This window comes from Octopus bimaculoides, chromosome 8 (genome assembly GCF_046866305.1).
Source record: "Octopus bimaculoides isolate indiv1 chromosome 8, ASM4686630v1, whole genome shotgun sequence".
In the NCBI taxonomy this organism is placed as follows: domain Eukaryota; kingdom Metazoa; phylum Mollusca; class Cephalopoda; order Octopoda; family Octopodidae; genus Octopus; species Octopus bimaculoides.
In genome coordinates this window covers 36,351,509-36,379,141 of record NC_142935.1, presented here as the reverse complement: position 1 = coordinate 36,379,141, position 27,633 = coordinate 36,351,509, and the positions used below count along the sequence as shown (strand labels likewise).

The 27,633-nt window shown below is 35.4% G+C and overlaps 1 protein-coding gene across 12 annotated transcripts in view; it reads right to left on the bottom strand.

Moving 5' to 3' along the window:
• The window catches only part of LOC106867420 (zinc finger CCCH domain-containing protein 10), a 639,081-nt gene that overhangs the window by 348,067 nt on the left and 263,381 nt on the right, over window positions 1–27,633 (bottom strand). For 6 of the 12 annotated variants that reach the window (XM_089356351.1, XM_089356349.1, XM_089356340.1 and 3 more), the window contains one exon: window positions 11,653–11,689. The exons of the other annotated variants lie outside the window; for them this stretch is intronic. The gene's annotated coding sequence lies outside the window, so the exon portion shown is untranslated. The remainder of the gene's footprint in view (window positions 1–11,652; window positions 11,690–27,633) is intronic. 12 annotated transcript variants of the gene reach the window in all.

The window sequence follows — 27,633 nt, the reverse complement described above, 5'->3', positions numbered from 1 at the left end:
GGTGATTAAGAACAAGAAAGTTTAATTTGTTATAACTGGTGGTTTTTCTTTTTTAATGTTATGTTATGCTGTTATAATGTGTAGATAGATAGACAGTGAGATATATATATATATATATATACACACACACACATTATTTTTTTGTCTTGCAAGTACTTGGTGACCCTGCTAGTGTAGGTGCCATGTAAAAAGTACTAAGTCCACTCTTCTGAGTAGTTGATGGTAAGAAGAGCATCCAGGTGTAAAAATCCTGCCAAAACAGTCACGGAAGTCTGGTGCAGGCTTCGGCATGGCCAGCTCTTGTGGTACTGTCCCACTCATGCTAGCATGGAACACGGACATTAAATGATGATGATGATATATATTTATATATATATGTAGGGTGTGATAGGTAAATTGTTGCCATTTTATACTTTTAATTTTGCGCATGCGCATTGTTTGTTATTGATTTTTTTCCGTTACACAGTATTGTAAACTCAGTTGGGCACCATCTGTGAAAATAACAGTACTATGACGCAATCTGAGTGTCAATCTGAGGACAGTGCATGTACCGAGAGTGATAAAAATCAAACATCCAGTCAACATAATGATGTCTGGAGTGATTACTAGTAATGGCAACATTAATCTAGGTCTACATTAACTTAAATATATGTCCCCATGTTTTTTAAGGCAGCCAATTGATACGAGAGAGATTTAGCCAGATAAAATATTAGATTTAATGTAGATGTGAAGGGCAGCAAAACTGCACTTCACTGTTATGTTATTTTTAGCATACCGAGAGACCACATTTGTTAGCAAATCTAAGGCTCCATTAAACACAGTAAAATAAAGCAGCAAAAGAGCAATGGATAATGATACAAACTTTTCTTTTAGGTGACATCAAATAAGAGTTAAATGGCTTGTACATGATCCATCATGCTAAAACATGTTTTGATGCAAATTCTAGTAAGACAACAACTACATTAGCCTCTCCAAAAATCCTATTAACCCTATTTGAAGATGAATTAAAACAGCCAAGGATACTGCATCTTCCCTAAGGACTAACAAATGAGAGGTGCAATCATATGAGTGTGTGAGAAAGACATAGATAGACAGACAGACAGACAGACAAAGAGCATGTCTATGATTGTATGTATGTATGTTGTCTTCTATGTTTAACTACTTGAAGTCTTTCACTAAGAGAAGAGCTGGTTTCTAACTAAGATGCAAGGCTCTTTATCTGAAATGCAGATAAAAAGAAAAAAGACATTCTGAACTTGAGAAAAGTAAAAATCTTGCATATTTTTACTGTTCCACTTACAGATTGTATTTCTAATGTGTGCGTTAGCTGGTTGGTTTCTTTTTGTGAAAACACCAGTGTTTCCAGATTCTCACTAACACATTTAATTACAAAACCAAGTGCACCAATTGTTATTGGTATAAATGTGAATCTAAATTTCCAGGTGTAAGCATAATTGTCTAAATAAAGGGCAGTATATCTTTCAAACACGTTGTATTAAAAACATGATTACGTCCAAGTATGATTGGGGATTTTCCATATTCTCTTATTTGTCTTTTATGTTTGGGTTGGAACAGTAATGTTCCTAAATTCATTTGGCTGACATCTCAAGAAAATCACAATCAGAAATTAAACCTTCAGCATTTAAACTGACCATATCTTGCCCAAATATTCTACCCATTTTATCAGATAATGCATGACTAATTCGAAACAATGTCAATAAATAAGCATTACATTTGGCAGATTGATCTTAATGCTAAATGGTTAAACTGTATAAAAGCATGTTGTCCATACTTCATGCAATAGAGCAAGAAGGGCCATAGAATTAATTTTATAACTGCTTATAATCTCAATGCCAGATGTAACATTAAATAACAGTAAATCAAGGTATATTTCAAGACATTATGATATATATTTTACATGAGTTGTATCTGTGCTTCTAATCTAGGTTTGTATTCAGCGATTAACAAAGCCTCCAGTTTTTCTCTTCTTTTTTTTTTCTTTTTGTATAATTCTACAGAAAACTGTAGAGCAGTCAATGAGTATTTTTCTATACAATTTTATTTTGTGTACTACATTATAATGAGTTAGGTTGCAATGGCTCTTTGTAAATGCAAGGTCAATTGTTAAGAAAGTCTCATATTCATGTGTCCATTGTGTGCTCAGTGTGTGGGTGTAAGCAGGCATGTGTGTGCATGTGAGTACATGACTGTGTGTGTGCGTATGTGTGTGTGTGTGTGTATCAAACAGCCTCCTGAGATCATTTTTTTTTTATTATATGTTTAACAAGTTATCTAATTGTAAAGATCTTTTGAAACCTTAATTGGATTTTTTTCTTTGTTATATTTATTTCTCTATTTTGTTATTTTGGTTTTTAAATTTATCTTCGGAAAAGCAAGGAAAGGTATAAGTAAGAGGGGTAATGCAATGCTAATTATCCCAGAGACAGCTATGCAAATAGTCATTAGAAGAAACTGTATCAACTTAATGAGCAATTAATTTAGTATCAATAATTATACTGATTTAAGTTGCAGCCTAGGTTTCAGCTATTTTCTCATTCAATAATTAGGTGAATAGCCAAAAAGCTTCGAAAAAAAAAAAATATATATATATATATATAAAAAGAGAAAATAAACGAAAATAGCTAAATAAAAAAGTCAATGATAGCTTTGACAACAAAAATTAGCAATAAAACAACAATAAAGCTCCATTCTTCTTAATGCACTGTTCTATAATGAAGTGTGAGAGATGGATGATAATATGTTCAGATGATCTTGCAGATATTTCAATCATAATTACATAAATCTCCCTGAATACACGTATGTATGCAGTTGAGAAGAAATGCATGTGAATATGCATACAGACAGGAATGCATGTATGTAGACTTGCAAGTATGAATGTATGCAAAGCAATCAGGAATACATGTACGTATATAGGCTGGCAGGAACACATGTATGTAGTCTTGCAAACAAAAAAAAAACATATATGAGGTCTGATTAATAAGTATCCGAACTGTTGCCATAGTAACAAAGCTAAAGCCTGCAGAGTGAAGTTTTAACATTCTAGCTCACTTCCACTGTTTACAGCAGTGCTTGGAAGGAAGGTGTGTAGCACGTGGTCATCACATTGACCATGACAGAGAAAGTTGTCATAGCGATACCTGCTCAGAGGCCTATGCAAAATTGCAGAAAGTGTATGGAGAGGAGTGTATGAGCCGCACACAAGTGTATGAGTGTTTCAGATGTTTCCAAGATGGCCAAAAAGCGTTGATATTGACGAACGTTCTGGGAGACCTGCAACCAGCAGAACTGAGAAAAACATTGCAGATGTACATGCAGCTGTGAGGGGAAATCATCAAATCAACATCTGTGAGTTATCAGAGGATGTGCAGATTAGTTACAGTTCAGTTCAATTCAGTCCATTATCACTGAGGATTCAGGTATGAGACACGTGTCTGCCTTGTTTGTGCCAAAACTGCTTTCAGCTGACCAAGAAGACACTCAGGTTTCAGTTGCACAAGATCTCTTTGTTTGTGTCAAGAAGGATGAAAACTTTTTGAAAACTTTGCATAAGCCTCTGAGCAGGTATTGTCAAGCTTTTGGCAAAATTTGATGCAGATTCTTTGCTCAACTTGCTCTGTCATGGTCAGTGCGGTGATCACACACTACACACCTTCCTTCCAAGTACTGCTGTGAACAGCAGAAATGATCTAGAATGTTAAAACTTAGTGCGTGTACACAGCAGAGTTCAAGGTCAATCTGTACCGAGCAGCATCACTGTGTGCTTTAGCTTCATTACTATGGCAACAGTCCGAATACTTATTGATCAGACCATATATGTATGTAGGCAGGAAAGAATTTATGTATGGATGCATGAAGGCAGGAATGTTAACATACATACATGTGGTTCTCCCTGCCTATAGACATGCATTTCTGCCACCTGTATACATTCCTCCTATTCCCACCTGCATGCCTACTTGATGGTGCACTATTTTCAAGAGTTATAGTCAGTCATACAAACTCAATACTTATTGTTTAAGTATAATACTTATTTTATCGATCTTTATTTATGAAATAACCAAGTTGTAAAGGGGAACAACATAACACATGTGCACACTCACACACACAAAAGGTTTCTGTATACCAAATTGCTTTCACAAAGCTTTGGTGATATTTTCATCATCAATTTGTGTTCACTTTCCAATGGTAACAAAGGCTGGATAGGTTATCACAGACTGAGTCAATTCTAATTCAGAGTTACTACCCTCCTAAATATGATTATGGAACTGCATCTCACTTGCATTTTTTATATTGGAATTGGTTTTTATGACTGAATGCCTTTCCTAATGCTGACCACTTTATATAGCATACAGGATGTATCTTATCAAGGTGCCAAAATCATTAAGGTTACCTTGAACCCTGTAAGACATAAGTGAGACCTCACCGCACGTATATTGTTTCATTTTGTCCAAAGAAATGTGGCCAATAGAGTAGTTAGAAGAGAGAGCAATATGAGAGAGAAATGAGAATGAAGAACTTGAGGAGGAAACAGTAATTGATGAGAGTGAGGAAGAGGAGAACGTACAAAATAGGGGAGATAGTGCCACAGGAGCACGGAAGAGAGGCAGTAAAGGTATGGTAGAATAGGTTAATCGATGTGAGATGCCAATGGTAGCTACATGTTTGCATGTAATAGAGTGGCAAATATTAGGTAAATCAATGATAAGTGTGTGATGGATGTCAGTAATGAGTGACCTGAAAGAGAGAAAGTGGTGGTTAACAGTATAGGGAGTGGTGTGGGTGATGCTAGGTGGTAAGTTAAAACACTAGTAATGGACAGTTGAGATAGCAAAGGGAAAGACTGACTGCTAGACAACAATGAATAGTGATATAATAGAGACTGATATCAAGCAGCACAGGTGGATAAATTTACAGCACATACTAATAGATCCAATGTAGACCCTCATTCCTCAGGTATCATAATGGGAGAGAAACCCAGTGGCAGCTAGATGCTTTCTGATAAGAACAAGTTAGCGTGAATGATGGATGTCAAAGAAATGGTTAGTAGTAACAGTATGATGTTTGACATGGTACAGTGAATAGAAGAGGGACATAAAAAATATGAGTATCAAATAAGGAACAGAGGCAGTTAATGAAGGCTTAGCAAGAACAAAAAGAATGAAAGGGCCAGATATAGAGTCAACAATATCTTCATCAATTAGAAACCTCTTTAAACAAGTATTATTCTTACAATAATTTGAATCCCAAAGAAGGACAATCATGCAACACTGGAGTATGATATAATATAAACAATAAAACCACCAAATAACAAGAAACCAAGAACCCCTAAACAAATATATTGTAAACCCCAACATCCATTGCTAGAACCATTTCAACATACATTTCCTCATTTTTACACAGCATGTGCACCAGATGGAATGAGTTTGAGAAATGCCAGCATGCCTGCCACTCTTTACAAATTAAAATTGAATCAACCACACACAGACACACACACACACACACACACACACACACACACACAGTATAATAAATATATATATAATAAATAATTTAAATCACAAACTAATGATAATGATATATGTTACAACAAAGTGGGCAATCAATTTTGATTGTAAATTGTCGGAGTCTCATTAGAATATAACAAAAGTCACGTCCTCACACTCTGACAGTTCCTGAGATGATACAGAAAGGAAGAAAGAACAGCACATAGTGGCTTATTTTGATTTATTAGATGTTATTTGTATTAATTAAATAATTTACCATCCACAACACCATAAAATTTATACTGAGCCATGATATAAATCTGTGTTTAGATGCATACATTTAAACACATTCCTACATTTAATTTATGTAGACATTAAATTGATTGAGTGGTTACATAAAACTGGTTTAAAGATATTCGAAAAATCAAAATGGAAATTACAAAGCAGCACAAAATCACTTTCCATTTTAAAACTTCTACAGGTGTTTTTTTAAAAGAAATCTTTAGGACACTTTTTTTTTTGGTGTGTGGGGGGGGGGGGGGGGGGGGCTTGGAAATTATCTGAAGCTAATTGCAGAATATGACAACTCACAAATGCCTTTATTTTCAGCTTTACAAGTATAGCTGTGGGGGTTAAAAAAGTTTGGTTCTCCACTGCATGGTTTCACATTCAGTGCTGCTGTGTGATGCCTTGTGCAAGTCTCTTCTACCTCTAATCTAGCCCCAGGAAGACATAAAGCCTTGTAAGCGAATTTGGTTGACAGATAATGGAAGAGACCCATCTGGTGTATGTGTGTGTTCAAATGTCTTGTCATTAAGCAATATTTTTAAATGAATATCACCATCATACAAGCAGTGTCCACTTTCAATTTTTCGTGAAAACATGTTCAGTTATGGGAAAAATATTACCTTACTTGGAAACAAATGAGAATTTGACAGAAAGGGCATCCAGCCATGAGAAATTTGCCTTAAAGAAACTTTGTCCGACCCATGCAAGCACAGAAAAGTGGACAGTAAAATCATGATGCTGATGGAAGCTAAACTTGTTCTCAGTTATCTCGTTATGTATCTGGCTTCAGTACTTTAACTTGTTGTCGAATAATATGCTTCAGTTCCTAGAGCGCTTCAATCCAAATAAATACATCAAAAGAGAAATTTCTTTACCTTTCCATTTGCTTTTGAAATGGAAAATAACTTTCCAAACAAAATACTATAACTGTACTAAACTAACCCAAACAGCAAACTTCTATGAAGATGCTTGATTTGCTAGAAATACCAGCTAAACTTTCTCTTCAATCAAAATTCTGCTGCTTTTCTAAAATGTGATGGAGACCTATAGTAATGTAATATGAAATATACTACATCTGAAAGGACTGGATGGTCACAATTGGAATACTTTTGGTTATAGACCTTCTGTACTAGATTAAATTAGGGCTAAACAAGGTGATGCAGTTTATTTTATTTAAAGTGAATATACAAACAAAATTCCAATATATATATATATATGTGTGTGTGTGTGTGTCTGTCTGTGTGTGTATGCACGTATGTACATACAGTGGGGGGAAATAAATATTCGTACATGCCAAAATTCTTTATTTATCTAATTTCTAATGAACATAAATGGGATATACCAATACTATATTTGCATACACATGCATAAACTAAGAATATGCAAAAGAAACTAATAAATTATTGTAACTAATGAATTTATATACAATTATAAATATTTAGGGGTGAAAAAAGTGTTCGTACAGAATAAATATATGAGTTTCTATGCCACAAAATACTGTTAAAATAATTTTTTTCTTACTAGAACTTTCTCGTTTGTTCCTATAATCTTATCAGTGGTCATTTTTAAGTGTCAAAATGCTAGCTTCTTCATTCAGCACTGAGACAACATAAAGTAGTGTTGTAATAATGGCAAAAAGTAAAGAACTCACAAATTCAGTGAAAAACTTAATTATTGAACAGTGGAAAGCAGGTAAAAGTTACAGGAAAATATCAGAGACCCTTTGTATTCCATTTTCTACCATATCTTCATTTATTCAAAGGTATAAAAAAATTGGGAACTGTTGAGAACAGAATAAGATCCGGTGCACCACACAAGATTTCCCCTAGATCTTTAAGAAAAATGAAGTGAAGTATTGAAAAAAACGCAATGATCACCAGAAAGGAGTTGCAAGAAGATTTGTTAGCTTCAGGGACTAGTGTTACACTATGAACAATCAGCAATGAACTTCATAGGAATGGCACTAATGGGTACAATTAATATTGGGTCCACAGGCAGATTGGTACTATGAGAAAAGTTACCTTGCATCAAGCAATTTACTAAGTATGCCTAAAAATCAAAAACAAATTCCCTAAGATAAGAGAGAAATACTAATTGAATCTAATTATAATTATAAACAAAGGTGTATTAACTTTAAGTGGGTGCAAAGAAATACTGGTGGGCATAGAGTACAATACAGTAAAGAAAAGATATAAAACATATAATAAAAGTGTGTGTGTGTGTGTGTGTGTGTGTGTGTGTGTGTGTGTGTGTGTGTGTGTGTGTGTGTGTGTGTGTGATGATGCTTCTGATGATGACGATGATGAATTCATTTTACTCTCTGTCTATAAGATTCAATCACAAACTTGCACATCTTTGGTCAATCTAAGGATTGCAGAAGAAAGCACTTGCTGAAGGTTCTATGCAGTAGGACTGAACCTGAGATCACATGGCTAAGTACTGAACTTCTTAAACATACAGCCATACTTGCACCTTAAATATATTTAACTACTAGCATGCATGAGCATATTTCAAAGTGGTAAGTAGCTAGCTTACCAGCCACATGGTCCCGAGTTCAGTCTCACTGCGTGGCATCTTGGGCAAGTGTCTTCTACTATAGCCTCGGGCCGACCAAAGCCTTGTGAGTGGATTTGGTAGATGGAAACTGAAAGAAGCCTGTCGTATATATGTATATATATGTATGTGTGTGTGTGTGTATGTTTGTATGTGTGTGTTTGTTCCCCCAACATCGCTTGACAACCGATGCTGGTGTGTTTATGTCTCTGTAACCTAGCGGTTCGGCAAAAGAGATTGATAGAATAAGTACTAGGCTTCTAAAGAATAAGTCCTGGAGTCGATTTTCTCGACTAAAAGGCGGTGCTCCAGCATGGCCACAGTCAAAAGACTGAAACAAGTAAAAGAGTAAAAGAGTATTAATTTTTGAAAATAATTAGGAATTTGGAGAAATTTAGTAAAATAACTAATAGTGGCATTATCAATTTGGTATTTAATAACATCTCTAACCTTGTCACCATTAATCTGGTGTTTGGAATATAACTTAACCGAAAGATGCTGCATAAAATAATGATGTAAGTTTTTAATGTAGATATAATCACTTTAAAAGATGAAGTTTATATCAAAACAAAAACACAGGTTTAGTCTCCAGTCAGTTGTTATTAAAAGGATCCAAGTCAGAAAATATCAATTTAAGACAGAAAAGTGAAACATGCCCCCATGACAGGGTCATAACCAGGTATCTATCATTGCCAGATTACTGTGTTACCAATTTTTCTATAAAGCACATCATTTACATGATCTCATTCTCATCAGAGTGAGTTTATTTACTGCATTTGTTTCTTCAAAGTTTTTTTTCCCTATAATTGTGTAATTAAGAAACTCACTTTGTAACCATGTGATTTGATGTTGAGTCGCACTGTGTGACACTTTGGGCTAGTAGCTTCTATACTAGACCCAGGTTGACCAATGCCTTGTGAATAGATTCAGTAGATGAAAACTGTGCAAAAACCCCTTCTGTGTGTGTGTGTTCTTATGCCTCCAATAGTTAGAACTTTGGACAAATGAGATCAATAGGCTAAGTACCAAACTTAAGAAAAGAAAAAGAACTGGGGTTCATTTGTTCAATTAAACCCTTTACGGCATGCCCCAGCATGGCTGAAGTCCAATGGCTGAAACAAGTAAAAGATTAAAAAATAGATTATATCAGATTGATGCTTATCATATTCAATGTGACTTTAAATATACATGGAAAGCTTCTTTCAGTTTCTCTGTACCAAATTTAGTCACAAGGCTTTGATTAGCCTAGGGCTATAATAGAAGATATTCTTGCCCAATGTGCCACACAATGTTACTGAATCTGAAACTAGGTGGTAGGAAAACAAACTTGTTCATGACACAGCCATGCCTCAACATCTTAATTCATTTATAACAATTTTTTAAGCTTCGAATTACACAGAAGAGAAAAACAAATGTTTAAACTCTTCAAAGAATACACTGGAAACAAAAACAAAAACAAAATAATACAAACAACAACAAAACACCACATAGTAAACATCACTCAAAACATTTCATTAAATGAGCACAAGACCAAATAGGAGATTTAGAGAGATCCTATTCCATCTCTACTATTGTTGCTCAACACAGGACAACTGTTTTTGTAATGAACACCATGCGATATTGGATGTTATATTTGGGAGAGTTTTGTGCCTTAAAAGAGCACACAGCTATATTGGTGTTAATAACAGAAACAAACTGCATCAAATCCTGGATCTACTAAAGCAGAAATTTCCAGCACTAAAGGGTGAATCAGTTCTCAGTGTAGCCACTTCATAAAGATGATTTGGAATCTATTAGTTGAAAATTCACCTGCAGTCGTACACAATTGTTACTCATATATCTTTATAGTTTACATCATAAGAACTTAGAAACTTTGAGACATGAGATAAATCATTTTTAATAATGGAACTCAAAAGTAGATAGAGCTTAACTACAGCAGATGAAGCTTAACAACATCTTTACGTTCTGAGTTTAAATTCCACTGAAATCAACTTTGCCTTTCATCCTTTCCAGCTCCATGAAATAAGTAGCAGCTGAGAACTCAAGTCAATGCAATCAATTAGCAGCTGCAAATTTCAGGCCATGTGCCTATAATAGAAAGTATTTATAGCTTCATGTGTAAAAATAAATTTCTATGTATGTATGCATGTGTATGTGTGTGTATTTTATTAATAATCAGCAGAATTTACAGAGTGACTTAAGGGCCAACAGTTTCTTCAATAAGTGCCAACACACCAAACTCTTGGCCCTGAAGTCACTCTGTAACTTCTGCTGATTATTGATAAAAAAACACGTGTTTAGTTCTATTTTTCTTGTTTGCATCACCAAACCTATATGAGTGGATTGATTATTTTCTGAATTGAACTATGCACTCATGTAAACTCTAAAAAGATACCTGGAAATAGCTGACATTATTCTTAAGTGTGTTAATTGTTATCTGTAAAAATTAACCTCTGTGTGTGCATGCAAAAACTCTCTCTCTCTCTCTCTCTCTCTCTCTCTCTCTCTCTCTCTCTCTCTCTTCCACTTTGTTTCTCTTTCTTAGCCAACATAATGGTTTACATTTTTGCAGCACCAATTCTCAGACTTCTTCATTCTCATTTAAAACTACTTCATTTATTACATTTATACCTTCGAGGTAAAGGCAGCATTCCATTGTTGAAACTAAATCCATTTCTCCGTCCTTCCATCATTATCCTTCCTTCTCTCTCTCTCTCTCTCTTTCTCTCTAAGTACTAAGACTTCATAGCTGCCAAAATAAAAGCATTATGAATGCTCCTACTATTTCAGACCCAGTTACCATTCAGGACAGCATTCTTCTATCCAAGACAATTTCTTTGCCTACAGACAGACATACTTGTTTCCTTGCAATAAATCTAAACACTCGTTCTTGCCTTTTCAAAGATCACACAACAAAAGTATGATAGAGTGGTTATAATAATAATGATGATGATGATGGTTGTGGTGAAGAGGTCATACTAGTGCCTATTCTTGCCTTGTCTCTCAAATGAAATCATTCTTCAAAAAAAAAAAGTAAAAGAAAAAAGATGGGGGCATTAGTGTAAAGAGAAATTGCCTGTCAGGTGTGTTAAAATGATGAGAGACATTGCAACAAAGCAAAGGAAATACCAATTTTTCAAAGTAACATACTGACACTGACCTGGTCTCAGATTCTTTCAAGTTGTGAACTCTACATGTGTGTGTGTGTTGTGTATGTGTACACATACATATATAAATATATACATATATAAAAACCCATACACACACATACATATATTATATAGATATAGATATATAAATAAATACATACACAAGCCAAATAATTCCCAGTAAATTCTGCAACTCACCTGAAACCAAAATTAACAAAAGTGAGTTTTAATATTTGTGTAAATATAAGCATATATACAAACACAAATACATACACATTATATGTGTGCATGGAGGTATGTGCATACAAACACACACACATATAATTTCAAAATTTATGACAAATAACACTGCAGAAGACAAAATTTAACAATTAGTTCAATGTAAAACAATGTAAAAGTGTCATCAATGTTTCAAGCTTAAGCTCTTGTTCAGAAAGTTGAGATGGTAAGAGGAAGACACGTAGTAAAAGTAGGAAGGAAAAGAAACCAGAAGTAAAGTAAAAACACAAATTGCTCTGAGTCAAGTCATGTTGAAAATATGTTTAGACATAAGCGACAGTTTGACAGTCGTAGAGAAATATGTACATCTGTATGTTTAAAATTTTAACATGCATTTCCATGTAAAATACTGTTTGTATACATTTGTAAGGTGTTGAAGCAGAAATCTGGTCTTCCTACGACTAAAATACAGGCATTGGAAGAAGTGCTTATGACAGTGTATGTGTGAATGTGCATAATGTACATGTGTGTTTGGTGGAGAGTGAATGATAGTAGAGATTAAGCTTGACTTTCAGTGATGTGTAATGCTCCTTATTATTGGTGTTATTTAGGCCCAGGTCAGTTTTTAGTAGATCTGAGAATGGAAACATTTCAGCTTGAACAAATTGCTATTTTTTTCTCTGTGTGTGTGTATGCAAAACTAGGGCTTCAACTGCTTTTCTTTTTTTTCTTCGCAAAGGTAGACGTGTAAATTTTAAAAGATTAAGCCATTCATCCACATGCACAGTGATCCCGTGGTAGTTTGTGACAGTGATGCTAATGGTAGTGATGCTAATGGGGAAACAAAAACAATAAAGGTTACTGGTTTGGGTACAAAGCCAACAATTGCTGGGGAAGGAGATAAACACATACTATTAACCACCCAAGTACTAGGCTTGAACATTATTTTAGTAATCCAGGAAGAATTAAAGGCACAGGTAATCTAGTAAGAATTTAGCTGAAAACATAAAGAGTCATAAGTAGTACTACAGGGCACTTTGTCAACATTCTAATGATTCTGCTAGCCCTTTTGATATCAACCCACCTGAAACTGCTTCTGGCTCTGTAGTACAAATATCTTGTTTTCAAAAGTTCTGTATTAAAATCTTCCACCAAACGTTAGTCACAATTTATGTTCATAACACTAGCTTAATGATAACTAAGTTGTTTTACGAAATTATTTTTTATATTTAAAATTAATTGAAAGAAACAGAGCATGATAACAGAAATAATGGTAACAAAAGGGTTAATAATAAAAGTGACATAAATAGACAGCCAGTCAAATAGACAAATAGATAGATAGATAGATAGATAGATAGATAGATAGATAGATAGATAGATAGATAGATAGATAGATAGATAGATATGGTTATGTCCACATGTGTCAAAATAGAATACAGTTTCTTTATAAAAGATAGGGTTAATTCTATTCTAAAATTCACAATGAATTATTTTAAGGGAATTAAAGGATAACAGAGCTATGTGTATAGATTGCACATAGTCTACACACACAGTTCTGATGGATGTGATGGAACTCAGAATTTCCATATAAAACAGATATTTTCCCTTTTCTTCAGCCAGTAACAAACTAAATACAAAAGAAGGCAGGTAACTAGTCTTTTTATAACTGTGACTAGCTAGCAGTTCTGGTTCAGTGATATAACAAACACAGAGAGAGAATGTATCAGCTACAAAGTAGCTTTAAATCCATATATACTGATGTGACTTTAGAGGGAAAAAAGTTTAGTGTTTTAGGTAAATCTATTGGTAAGAGGATGTAAGGGGCAGCACTCTTCTGTTACAGCTGGGGCTTCAGTCATATCTTTTCATCATGTCCAGCAGTGTTTGTATTTTACTGGATCTGAACAGAAGGCAAAATTGACATGAGTAAGAAGTGAACTGAAGACCTAAACAAAGGAAACAATGCAAGGCATTATTTTGTCCAGCACTCTAATGAGTCTACCAGCTTGCCACTTTAAACAATAAAAGTGACAGATAAAAGAGACAGATAGATATAGCATAAAAAGGTTAAACACCACAGAACAAGCAACTGACATGTATCATTTGCTGTTAATCTAATTTAATGACTTTAGATCACTTCTGGGGTCAATAAAGTACCATACCCTTACACAAAAATGTGTAGTCTTGTGCCCACATAAAAAAAGTTTATTTCCTTAAAGCTAATCCTTTGAATACCATCCCACATGGGATTGCTTCAGGTGCTATGAAATAAACTTGCTGCTTTAAAGTGATCTAAATTAAAACTTTCCATCAAAATTTCATGTTAATTTATATTCCAAACAATAGCTTAATAATCAACAAAATTATTTTACTAAATTCTTCATTATTTTTAAAATTAATTGAAACAACATCAGGGTATTATATGAACAATCAGGGTATTTCATTAGAAGTATGGTAACAAGAGGGTTATGTTAAATTTTTAATGAGACAAACAAGCTTGGCTCCTTCTAAAGAAGTAACTCAATTTAAGAAATAGTTTCAGCAAGGGACACCAGAATATCATTCTCAATTGATAATCTTGCATGGAACATTTTGGCTATAAATATTGCTGAAACACTTGTTCACAACAATAAGGGGAAAAGAAAGCAAAATGCTCTCCTCGTGTTTTTTAGATGCACACATCACAATCAAATGGATGTGGTTACTTCAAAATTCCAATGTTTTTCCAAACTTCACATACCCTCACAATTTCTCATGTACTTCAAGGGGGTACATTTGCCTGTGTTATGGGAATGATGAAAACATGAAAAGATTGTGACAAGGATAGGATGGAAAAAAGTGTTGCCACAGAGTAAAGAATCTCATGATATAGCTATGGTCAGCAGTCTAGAAAGAAAGATTTATGCTTTATCAGACTCATATATTACTCCCAATGGACTTCTTATAAATCTGAAGTATTCAATTAAGTAGAGCTTACAGAAAAAGACTGCACCAAAAGAAAAAAAGAAGAAGCAAGAAAATTAATTAATATTATATCTTTATAAAGAAGAACATTACATGTTTATAAAGAATAAATAAATTGGCTAATTGTGATTTAGAAGGACAAGAAACACAACACCAGAATCCAAATAAATTAAAACTTGAATGAGGATATGGAGTGTGGGTTGGTTTAATCTTTGGTAAGTACAGTGACAGTGCAGGATATGTTTCAGTCTTTCTGGACTTCCTCAGCACTGGCCTTATATTTTAGGTAAGTAGAAAGGCAGCGAGCAGGAAAAATTGCTAGCATGCAGAACAAAATACTTAGTGGAATTTCTTCCAGCTATACATTTTGAGTTCAAATTCTGTCAAGGTGAATTTTGCCTTTCATCCTTTCAGGGTCAATAGAAGAAATACAAGTTCAGAAGTGGGATTGATGTAATTGACTAGCCCCACCATCCTTCAAGGTTTCAGGCCTTCTGCCTATAGTAGAAAGAGCATTTTGGTTAGTAGATCACATCAATCACTCAACATAAAGCCATTACCTGGAACTTAGGTAGTTTTCACAGACAACTCTGTTAAAAACATTTAGAGATTGGCCACTGGTTTCCTACCCATCTCCCTCATCAGTCTCTAAGATCCTGCAAAAAATTGGGTATGAGTGATGCCCATAATTTGGTGACTAAGCCATATAAAAAAACTACGAAAATGAATGAATGACCCAACCCAGCTAGTTAGGAGTTACACTGCGCTGTTATTCAAAATAACTCACTTATTTTCTTTAGTTACATCAGAAAATATGTTACTACTGAATGCAAACAACTACTAAATGTATCCCATCTCCACCATGTGGTGATGGTGGTGGGTAGTAGTAGTAGTAGTAGTAGTAGTAGTAGAGCAATACAGAGGAATGGTAGTGATTGTAGATTTATTTATTAGGACATTAGTAGCAGCAGGAATATCATTATTATCAGCAGGTACTCATAATAACGATATTCATTCTTGATGCTGTTGTCGTTGTTGGAGTTATAATGGTGGAGGTGTTGAGACGTACAACCCCTAGGTGGCTCCTGTAATAATAAAGCTTCCCGCCTCACATTATCAAATTTGATAATAGGTGTTTGTATAATATATTGTAAACATAATATTAGCTGTGAAATATAGCAGAGAACACTTCATATATATATGTATAGATATATATATATATTCAAAACTTGTGGTTTTTATTCTATATACCTGCACACAGAAAAATACATACACATGTGAATGTGTGTGTGTGTGTGTGTGTGTGTGTGTGCACGCGTGTGCATAGACAAAAATGCATATACATAGTTATGTATATGCACATAAATGTATGGGGTTGTGTATCATTATTATTTTACATCCACTATCATAGTCAGAGTTTGTATTCATGGGTACTGGTCATCCAGATACTTAAGAGGGCCTCACCCACCCTCCCTAACACCAATCACATTATAGAGTGCATAGATGCCTTTTGCACTAGCACTAGTGAGGTGTCATGTACTCAACAAGACTAAAGGGCCTTCACAGCCTTTCATGTTACAGAGCGTATTGGATTCATTTTTCATGACACCAATACTACGGAGATAGAGATGTCCTTGACACAACTAAAAGAACTTCAGAGCCATGTTCTGCCTGTTTAATAGAATAAGAAGCACGAGCAATATAGACAGAAAAGTACAGAAATATAAATGATTGCAGTGAGAAGAATGTGATAGCAGGATGTGTTACAGGAGTACTCAGTATTTTGAAATAGGTATGCACATTCAAGATGTGACTGTGATGGCAGGGTGGTAATAGAAGACATTTAGATCAAGGATATGGAGCAATGACAGAGACCCACAATGGCCACGCTCAAAATGGTGCATCTCATGTGCCACCCGCACAAGAACCAGTCCAGGGACACTGGCAACGATCTCACTTGGCTTGCCGGGTCTTCTCACGCACAGCACATTTCCAAAGGTCTCGGTCAGTAGTCATCGCCTCGGTGAGATGAATATATATAGATGTCTGCAAGTGCATTTATATGTATATATGTGTGTGTGCATGAAATGAAAGTGCGAGAGTGACAGAAAGAGAGAGAAAGAGAAATATGCTTATATGTATGTTACTTCTAATACGAATAAGCTGTTCCTAATATGTGTATTTGTATGTTTATGTGAGTATACATATTCACACACATATATATGCTCACATCTATCTACCTATCTATATGTACACACACATACATGTGTGTGCGAGTGTGTGTGTATTTACAGTGTATGTTTTGTGTGTAAACTATTTTTTTATATTGAGACTTCAGTATAGATATTAACTACGTAGGAGACCTTACTAAGATAAACAATGCCAATGGGGAAACAGTTACTCTGCCACACACACATTAACACATCTATGAATCTACACATTACCTCCTGTTCCCACAACACTAAACTATCTGGAATAGCTAAGAATTACTCCAAGAACACCATTAAAACATTGTAAACAGTCTTCTGGTTTACTCCACCTTGTTTATTATTATTATTATCATCATCATCATCATAATTCATTAACATCTTCCAATGAGTGTGGATGTATCTGTAAGCCTGTGTGTGAGTGTATGTGTGTTCTAAGTATTGTACTGCAAAATGTTCTGCAGTTGTGTAAATGTGAATCTATGCCTGCACAGGTGTTTATATGTATGTGTGTAAAGTTATATGTTGGTGTGTTAGAATTTATATAGGAGAAGATGTAATTTTTTCTCATGAACAATACACCCATACATTTCTCTATGTGCATACATTTGCATACACTAATATAGTAGCTAATCACATTAGCAATATCTATAGCCTACATATAAGCCCAGATAAACACACACATATACACACATAGCACAGTACATATTTACTTTACAATATGTACACATACTAAACTCCACACAATACTTACATACTCAACAATTTACAAAGACATACAAACTGCACATATTACAGAAGCCATGTTATTAAATGTAAACATGCACACACACACACACACACACACACCTGTACATGCACAAGCTAATAAACATATCTAAAAAATGTAAAGTAAACAGCAACATGCATATACACTTATATGCAACTGATACTATAACATACGCTTGCATACATAAACACGCTATACCAAAACTTATACACACAAACATTAACACTTGTACACACTAAGACAATGGAACACACACACACACACACATACATTTACACAAAGAAGTATTTCACACACAAGCAAATGGTATTATAGAAAGATATGCATACACAAGCACACATACACACACACACATAACATCAACACATATCCATATGCACACATACACACAGCACCAACACATGTACACAAACCTACATGCACAACACACCACTGACATCACATGCACACCAAAAGATGCATACAAACACAAGTGCACAATAATAGAAAGCCATGCACCTACACAGTTCAAGCCACATTGTAGAATCCCCAGTAGGGCCACAGTTAATATTTAGCAGTCATAATATCTATTCCCTGAAGCTTTCAGTTACGGATGAGCGTTGAGATAAGTTAGCAAGTCACCATCATCATCACTGTCATAATCTAAACAACGCCCATCATCATAAATCCCCTTGAGAAACAACATCTTACACCCACAATCCCTACCTCCCACAAACCTCAAGACACTGAGGACTATATAAAACTCATTATCAATTTAACTTTTATCATCATTATCATCATCATCACCATTAAGGCAGTGAGCCGGCGGCAGAATCGTAAGCATGTTGGGCAAAATGCTTAGAAACAGTTCGTCCAGCTTTATCGTCTGAGTTAAAATTCTGCCATGGTCAGCTTTGCCTTTCATCCTTTTGGGATCAATAAAATATGTACCAGTTGAGTAGGGATGAATAAAGTGCCAGCTGAGTTCTGGGGTCACAATGTAATTAACTAGCACTTGCCAGCCACCAAATTTCAGGCCTTGCACTTGTAGTAGAAAAAGTTTTTATTAATATTACTGGTAGAATTGTTAGCATGCCAGGCAAAATGATTAGCTGCATGTTGTCCATCAGCACATTCTGAATTTAAATTCTGCTGAGGTCAACTTTGCATTTCAACCTTTCGAGGTCAATAATTAAGTACCAGTTGAGTACTGGGGTCGATGTAATTGAATCTCTCCCTTCCCCCAAATTTCAGGCCTTGTGCCTATAGTAGAAAAGATTATTATTTAAGACATCGCACAGTATCCAATATCGTGATGTTGTTGATTGAAGGGGATTTGTACTGTCTGTGAAGTCGAAACAAGGACCTCAGTCAGACAGACATTTACGCAATACGTGAGCAGTTCCGAGTAATGCTGATTTTTGCATTTATTATTCAATTGGCAGGTGGGGAGAATCATTAGAACACTGGCAGAAATATTTAGCATTATTTGTTCCAGATCTTTATGTTCTGAGTTTAAATCTTAACAAGGTAAACTTAGCCTATCAGCAATAAAATAAAGCTCTGAGTACTGTGGTCAATAGTATTAACTAAACTTGTCACACCAAAATTTCTAGCTTTGTGTCTAAATTAGAAAGTACTATTATTTTTATAATTAATAAGCAAGGTGGTGAACTGATAGAATCATTAGGGCATTGAAAAACAGCCATGCAGTACTTGTTTGGGCTCTTTATATTCTGAGTTCAAATCCTGTTGAGGTCAAAACCTAAAATTGCTAGTCTTGTGCCTAAATCAGAAACTGTTGTAAAGCAAATGGTAAATGACAATGGATTGGCAGAATCATTTGAACATCAAACAAAAATACCTTACACTATTAAAGTATGGCTCTATACAGTTGGAGTTAAATTTGGCTGAGGTTGCTTTTAAATTCCATTCTTTTTTTTTTCTTTCATTTTCTCTCTTTCTCTTATAGATAGACAAATAAACCCAGTCAAGAGCTGAGGTTGGTGCAGCAAACTACATCCACCACTTGATATATGAGGCCATGTACTATGTTAGAAATAATTAATGAGAAGATGATATAGAATGACACAAAAAGTATACTTTAGTTCAATTTAGTCGAAACCAAATTCTAATAAGATATTTCTTTGCTAGTCATTCCACACACTGTACTATTCACTAATTATAATATTACAGGTGCTTATTATAATCTACTACATTATTGTACAAGTGTGGTTGATTCGTCTGACTACATTCATAGCCCAAATTCTATGCTCTTGGTGTTGGGGATAGTGGCTGTGGAGATGACAGTGATGCTAAAAGTGAGAAGAGTATTTCTGTAAGCCAGTAGATCATTTAGATGAGGGAAAGCACACATCTTGACTGTCTTCGATCTTATAAATCTTACAGAGGCGCTGATGGTGGTGATACTTGGCTCAGTGATTTGCTTTAATTGTATATGCAAGTCAGTCAATAAGTTCACTCCTTCTCTCTGCATGTATGTGTGTGTACGTGTGTGTGTGTGCATACATACATACATACACACGCACACAGTCAGCAGTGCAAGGATGGTTTAATCAGTGATTCTATAAAACCTTGCAAGGCTAGAAATAATGAGAATAATGTACGTGGTGGTGGTGCTGGTGATGCTGGTAGAGATGGTGGTACATTGGTGGTAGTAGTGGCAGTGCTGGTGGTGATAGCTGACCAGGCTGGTGAAAGGTTGGCGGTGTGTGCCATAGTGATAAGGCTAGTCAATTAATCAGTGGTAACAAGTTCCCACTGCCCACTCCCCAAACCTGAGTGCAATTCAAAACAGAACAGACAGAATAGTATTACAGGTAACTATAAAATATAGTATCTGGTGCTGCTGTTGGTTTGGCACTTGTGGTGCTTTGAGATGGGTAGTGGCTGGTGTTTTAGTGGCAGATATGATGATTAAAGCTGATTATCATTATTATTATTATTATTATTATTATCATCAGCAGCATTATTATTATTAAGGTGGCCAGCTGTCAGAATCAATAGCGCACCAGGCAAAATGTTCAGACGCATTTTGTCTGTTTTCATATTTTGAGTTCAAATTTCACCAATGTCGACTTTGCTTTTATGTTTATGGGTTGATAAAGTAAGTTCCAGTTGAACACCAAGGTCAATGTAATTTACTTAACCCCTCCCTTGAAACTACTGACCTTGTGCCGAAATTCAAAATCATTATTGTCATTATCATTATTATTATTATTATTATTATTATTATTATTAACAGTAAACTGTTCTCATTATTTAAATGAAGCAACTGGTATGGGCAACATGGTGTTCCAGTGACTTAATAAGGCAGAAATGATGGAGGTAGTGGTAATGATGGTGGTGGTGGTGGTGGTGCTACTGATGGTAGTGGTGGTGGTGCTGCTGATGGTAGTGTTGGTGGCAGTGATGTATTTGTGGTGAGCTGCACACTGCACGGAACAACACATGCTGCAGTCAATGGAGAAGAAGTCAGCTACATACAGCACTGACTGTGAAATGCGAGCAAGCCTCTTTATGGCAATGAAAATCCTTTTGTCATTAGCTACTTAAAGGATTAAGAGTTAAGCTCCATTTTGAATGTTGAAGAAGATAAAGTCCAGCAGAAACCAGAACACATTATACATCGATGTGTGGATGTACACACATTTACATATAATACACACAGAGACATACATACATGCACCCACAGAAATAGATTAAGTTTCACTTGTATAACTTACTATGCACGTTCTGACATTAATGCAATCTGTGTATGTGTGCATTACTCCATTCAGCTACCTGCCTTTTAGTCCTTCAGACTTACTTTCTTACACACACACAACACACAAACACATACACACACACATTTATATACACATATAGGCACACACACACACATATATAAATGGTATATATATGAGTGTGAGAGACACACACACACACACAAATATGCATATATATCTCAAAGATTTCTTATCAATCTATAATACCAATCTATTTATAAATACACAAACATTAACTGATATAGTAACATAATATATCATATCCAGACATATACCACACACACACACACACATACACACACCTATATACAAGCAAGTCATGAGTCTGTTATAAAAACTTTATCACTTATTGCTGACCTTCAATGTCTGTCTTAGTCTTCTTATTCTTGATCATAAATGGACACTGTCCTTAGTAGTTCACCTATGTCACAGTCTGTGCATGTCTTTGCCTACCTTATGTAGTAGCTTTAGTTGCTGCCGCTGCTGCTTATTACTATTATTATTATGTTTAAAAGCATCTGCCTCTGATGATGTATTGGCATTATATAAACACACATACACAAGCAATAGCAACAACAATTAAAACTTTAATAATATCTTTTATTTGCCACAGAGGCATTATTGAGAAGGGGAAATTACAAAGACAGGTTATATAATTTGTGTGGAGGGGTTAATTTGAGTGAGAGAAGAGAAAATATAATAATAGAACCAGCAGAATTGTTAGCTCATCACACAAAATGATCAGTGGTATTTTTTCCTACTCGTTATCTGAGTTCATATTTTGCAGAGGTTAACTTTGCTTTTTATCAAAGTACTTTGGTTGATGTAATGAACCCCTTTCCCCAAACTTCAGGTCTTCGGCCTATAATAGAAAGAATCATCATCATCAACACATGCAATCTAGTGGAATTGTTAACATATGGGACAAAATGCTTTTGATTTTAAGTGTGAGTTCAAATCCTGCTGAAGTTGAGTTTGCCATTCACGTTTTCAAGATCAACAAATAAAATAAGTAGCAGATGAGTAGTTAGATCAATGCTATTGATTAGCTCTCTTCCCCAAAATTTCAGGCCTTGTAGCTGTATTAAAAAGAATATTCTATTTAAGGCAGCAAGCTGGCAGAACTATTCTGCCAGACAAACTCCTTAGTAGCAACTTTTTCTTACACTTGATGGCTTTAGTTCAAATCTCTTGAAGGTCAACTTTACCTTTCATCCAGACTTTACTGGGTGACTAAACTCCTCCCCTTGAAATTGCCAGCCTTCTGCCAAAACTTAATAATAATTCATTTTGGAACAATGAAACTCAAAGCAGATAAAGCTATGAATAATAGCATGTTACTGAGTTAAAAAAGCTCTCCGGATTGAAAAAGTCAAAGGCTGCTCATGAAGCTTGAATCCATAGCTTCTATAAATATGACAGATATTCTACAATTGGACCAAAGCAATTCTTTAAATTTCTCTATCCATTTCAGAAACTTTGTTCTAACCGGCAAGATTTATATGTTGTTGGTGTAATACTAATTTCTAAAATTTGAGGGAACATGAAATAATTCTATTTTAGAACAGTGAAACTCAAACCAGATAAAGTTGTAAATAACAGAGTGTAAAAATTGGGTTGAAAAACCCTTTGGATAGAATGTTCAAGGGTTGTCTATGGATAAAAAAGTATTATTTCATACTCTCTTAAAGTCTATACATTCTTATGATACCAATATAATATAATTGTTTCTAATTTACGGTACAATTTGGAATAAAGTGGTTAAGTGATTATATCAATCCCAGGACTTGACTGGTACTTTATTTTATTGGGTGCAAAGGGATAAAAGGTAAAGTTATCTGTAGCAAGATTTGAACTTGGAGCCTAAAAGCCACAAATACTACAGGGCATTTTGTGTTGTACAAACTGCTTCTGCCAATTCACCACTATTCAGCAGATCTCTCACAAAGTAAACTAATGGTGCTCTGTAGCAGCAAAGTTGAAAAATGTAAAAGAAAATGTGAACAAAAATTTAGAAGTCGGTGATGTCATGATATGGTATTTTCAAAGAAACATCCTGCCTAAAATGTCAGAATCATCTCCTCTCACAGATTTATCTTCTTTTATGGATGTTAAATAAATATATACAGGTAATGATAATAAGGTTATTCGGAAGAAATGGAGGAGCTGTTTCTTAGTTTATTTACTGAGATGTATAGCATGTCTTCAAATTTTCTAAGGAAATGAAATAAAATAAAGTACACTACCAAAAATGTTTTTTTTTTCCCCTACATAAATACATATCTTTTATCTTTTACTTCTTTTAGTTACTTGACTGGAACCATGCTGCAGCACTGCCTTGGAGTGTTTTAGTTCAACAAATTGACCCCAGTACTTTATTTTAAAGTAGAATATTTATTTTATTGGTGTCTTTGGTTGAAACACTAAGTTACAGGGTCATAAACAAACCAATACCAGTTGTCAAGTGGTGGACAAAAGACACACACAAACACACAGATGAATGTATGACAAGCTTCTTTCAGTGTTTGTCAACCAAATCTACTCATAAGGCTTTGGGTTGGCCCAAGACTATAGAAGATCACTTGCTTAAAATGCAACGCAGTAAGACTGAACCTGGAATTCTGTGTGTGTGTGTAGAGAGAGAGGGGGAGATGGAAGGATAGAAAAAGAGAGAGAAAGGAAAAGATAAACAGAGATGAAGAATGACAAAGAAAGCAGACACTAGAGAAAAAAGCAGAAAGAAAGGGAGAAAAGAAAGGGAAGAAGAATGTGAAGTGAAATACAAAGAGGGAGAGAGAGAGAGAGAGAGAGAGAAAAGCAACAGAAGTGAGAACATGTGTAAGCCACACTCCAGCATTAGTAAGCAAGTGCTTTTCTAATTTTTGTTTTGCAGGTCTATAGTTGTCAATGTTGACACAATAAAACGAGTCTGGTGAGGTGAGATTGTTGAGAATCTAGAAAGGAGACCCTTGTGCAAACAAACCACCTCAAACAGAAATAACACTGATATCTTCTTCATCATCATTATCATCATCATAGTTGATAATTTTAAAGTAACCCCAATAGGACTGGTGTATGTCTATTGTATGTGTGTGTATGGTGTGTATGTATGTTCACATGTGGGCTTTGTTGTTTCGTTTGCTTTTTGATTATTTTGCTGTTATAGAGTTCAGTAGCATAAATCTCTTCCACCATTTTCAAAGAAACTGTCAAGAGTCAAGGATTAACCAAACCCTAAGATGATGATGATGATAATGGTGATGCCACATGCTATTTGACAAACTTAGCCAATACTTGTATTTCCACTTTGTGTCTACACAGCTTCACTGGTATCCAGTCAGATACCATGGAGAAGTAACAGTCTGGATTTAATAGATTAGATGAGTTATATGGACACACACTGCCCATATAAACATATAAATATAGTGTGTGTGTATGTTTGTGAGTGTATGTGTGTTTATGAGTGTGCATGCATTTGTCTGTGCATGTGTATGTACGTATGAGTGTGTATGTGCGTGTGAGTGTGTGTGTGTGTGTGCATGTTCATGTCCTGGGTAGCAGATGCAGTCCTCTGTGGTAATGAGGACAACATAGTAGTGCTCCAGGCCAAGAAAAAAGACTGCGTTAACTGGAGAGGTCAGCAACTGGAGATGATAGTCCAAGGGTCAAAAGAAACAGTAGAATAGATTACAGAGTCTATAACCATGGACGAAATAACTATGACTGTTAGGGTGGAAGGAAGAGTTCCATGTTACTTCAAATGTGGCCTGAAGGGACACATAAGAGCGAACTGCCCTACACCACCCAAAATAGTAGAGGAGCGACAGCCACCACCACAAGAGAGGAGACAAGAAGTGGAAAAAGAAACTGCAGAAGATAAGGAATGGGAAAGAGCCGTGAGGAGGAAAAAAAGAAAAAGAAAGAAAGTAAGTAATTGTGAACCCCAACCCACCCAAGGCCCATCCGCTCCCTTTTCACCTCACCCTCCCCATACAGACACCAAACCTACCCAATCCCCTCCAACAAGAAAACTGGAAAAAAATACAAACACACACGATAAAAATAAGATTTCCCCTCCCCCTGTTTGTTTTGCTTGCGTTCTGTATGAGAACGCGGGGGATGACATAGTAAAACGATTGAACGAGTGGAAGGACATGGCGGAAGTAGAATTCGTGGATGATGATGATGGTGAGACTATGATGTGTTATTTGGTAAACAAAGAACAATGGGGAATAGTAAAAAAGAATGATAAAGGCATTGATTGGTGGAAAGTCATCGGCTATAGAGACAAGTTGCCGAAAAGGACTAATTATACAAAACTGAAAGAGGACTATGGAATTGAACTGCTAGATTTAAGGCATTGAACGACAAAACAGTATCAATGTAACCACTCGACGTCGGGGGCCAAGTGACCATTCCGCCTCATTATATCATTTTTTTCATAATTCATTCTTTTATTTTATGGCTGCATGAAACCAGTAAAACAATAAAATAACTATGCGATTTTAATCCCAAGCAAGGCTTGGTACCTCTGCTAGTATATATATATAATTTTGTGTCTGTGTATGCCTCCTCATCTTAACATTGAATGTCATGCAAGTGGTGTCATTCTTTTAATCTTCCATGGAAACATGTCTGCTCATGGTAAAATCAGAGTGAAATATTACCTCATATTGGAAAGAAGACAAGGCTGGTAACAGGAAGGGCATCATCATCATCATCAGTTTAACATCTGTTTTCCATGCTGGTATGGGGCTAGACAGTTTGACTGGAGCTGGTAAGGCCAGGGGTTGCACTGGGCTCCATTGGCTGTTCTGGCATGGTTTCTACAGCTTGATACCTTTCCTAAAGCCTATCACTCCATAGAGAGTGCTGGATGCTTTTAATGTGGCACTAGTACTGGTATCAATTCTGCTGTGGTGAATGGGTTTTGCCCATAAAAAAAACTTCTGCCTCAACAATTTCTGTTTAAGCTATGCAAACATGGACAAGTGAATGCTAAAATGATGATAATATAACTAAAAGGATAAACAAACAAACAGATAGATAGATAAGCTGTTGAGACTATAAAGAATGCATCATGCTACTTTTATTTATCAGAGAAGCAGTTTAATTCTTATAATTCCCAGAACTGGTTATTTACAATCAGTTTAATAGATATTTGTGTTTCATTCTGGTTATATCTACAATCACCTCACCACCTTGATACATAAATCTTAAGCACAGTGAGATCTCAAAGCAACACTTTTCATGTACTCGAGCATTGGTGTTTGTGTTCACACATATCTATATTCATGTACAAGAGTATGTATGATTTTATGTTTATGCATGCATGTATGTGTGCATATGAATATGGTCATGCTATACATGTGTAGTATGGTTACTTATATGCAGCAAATTGGTACCAATACCCTTCTTGTGTGAGGTCTCCAAAACTAGATTGGAACAATAACCTTCAGATCCTCAGATGGAGACTTGGAGCAAATACTTGCAGTAGACTTGGGTTAAGGCATCTAAGTGCACACAGATGTTGGGAACAGGTGCTATACAGCCATCATAAGATTGTTTACAAATATCAACTACAAAAGTCTGGCATCCCATCATAGAAATAAAATTCATTACTTAACTGTTTTATACCACAAAAGCAAAACTAAATGCCTAGTGCTTAACTTGGTCTCAAAGATTAAGGGATCTTTCTGTGGCTTGGAAATTTTAGTACATATCCACATGCAAAAACTAAACGTTATATCTGTGACAGTGCACTATGTAACACAAGATTACTATGGCTCTTTGACCAAATGACAATGGAGAACAGTACATGAAGGAAAACAACTGGTCGACTAAAAACCCAATGTGGGAACATCTACACAGTTGTTAGCAAACTAGAAATAGATAATATTAGACAAATCACCCTCAAATTAAACATCCTGTAGTCCAAAGTAAAGAACACACTGAATGAAAGTAGTTCCTAATATACTAAGGGGCAGGCAGTTAGGGTTGGAATGTATAACCATGAACATTATTCATCAGAGTTAACCTGAGGTTCAGCATCATCAATGCCAAGTGAAGAGAGAAACAGTCAATAATTCATGCTTTACTCCAACATTTTTTGATACCAAACCAGCTGAGAGTGACCATGGTTTTAAACCCTTCCATCAAGATTTCATGTTAAGGTATGTCTGAAACACCATCTTAATAATGACAAAATTTTCTTTT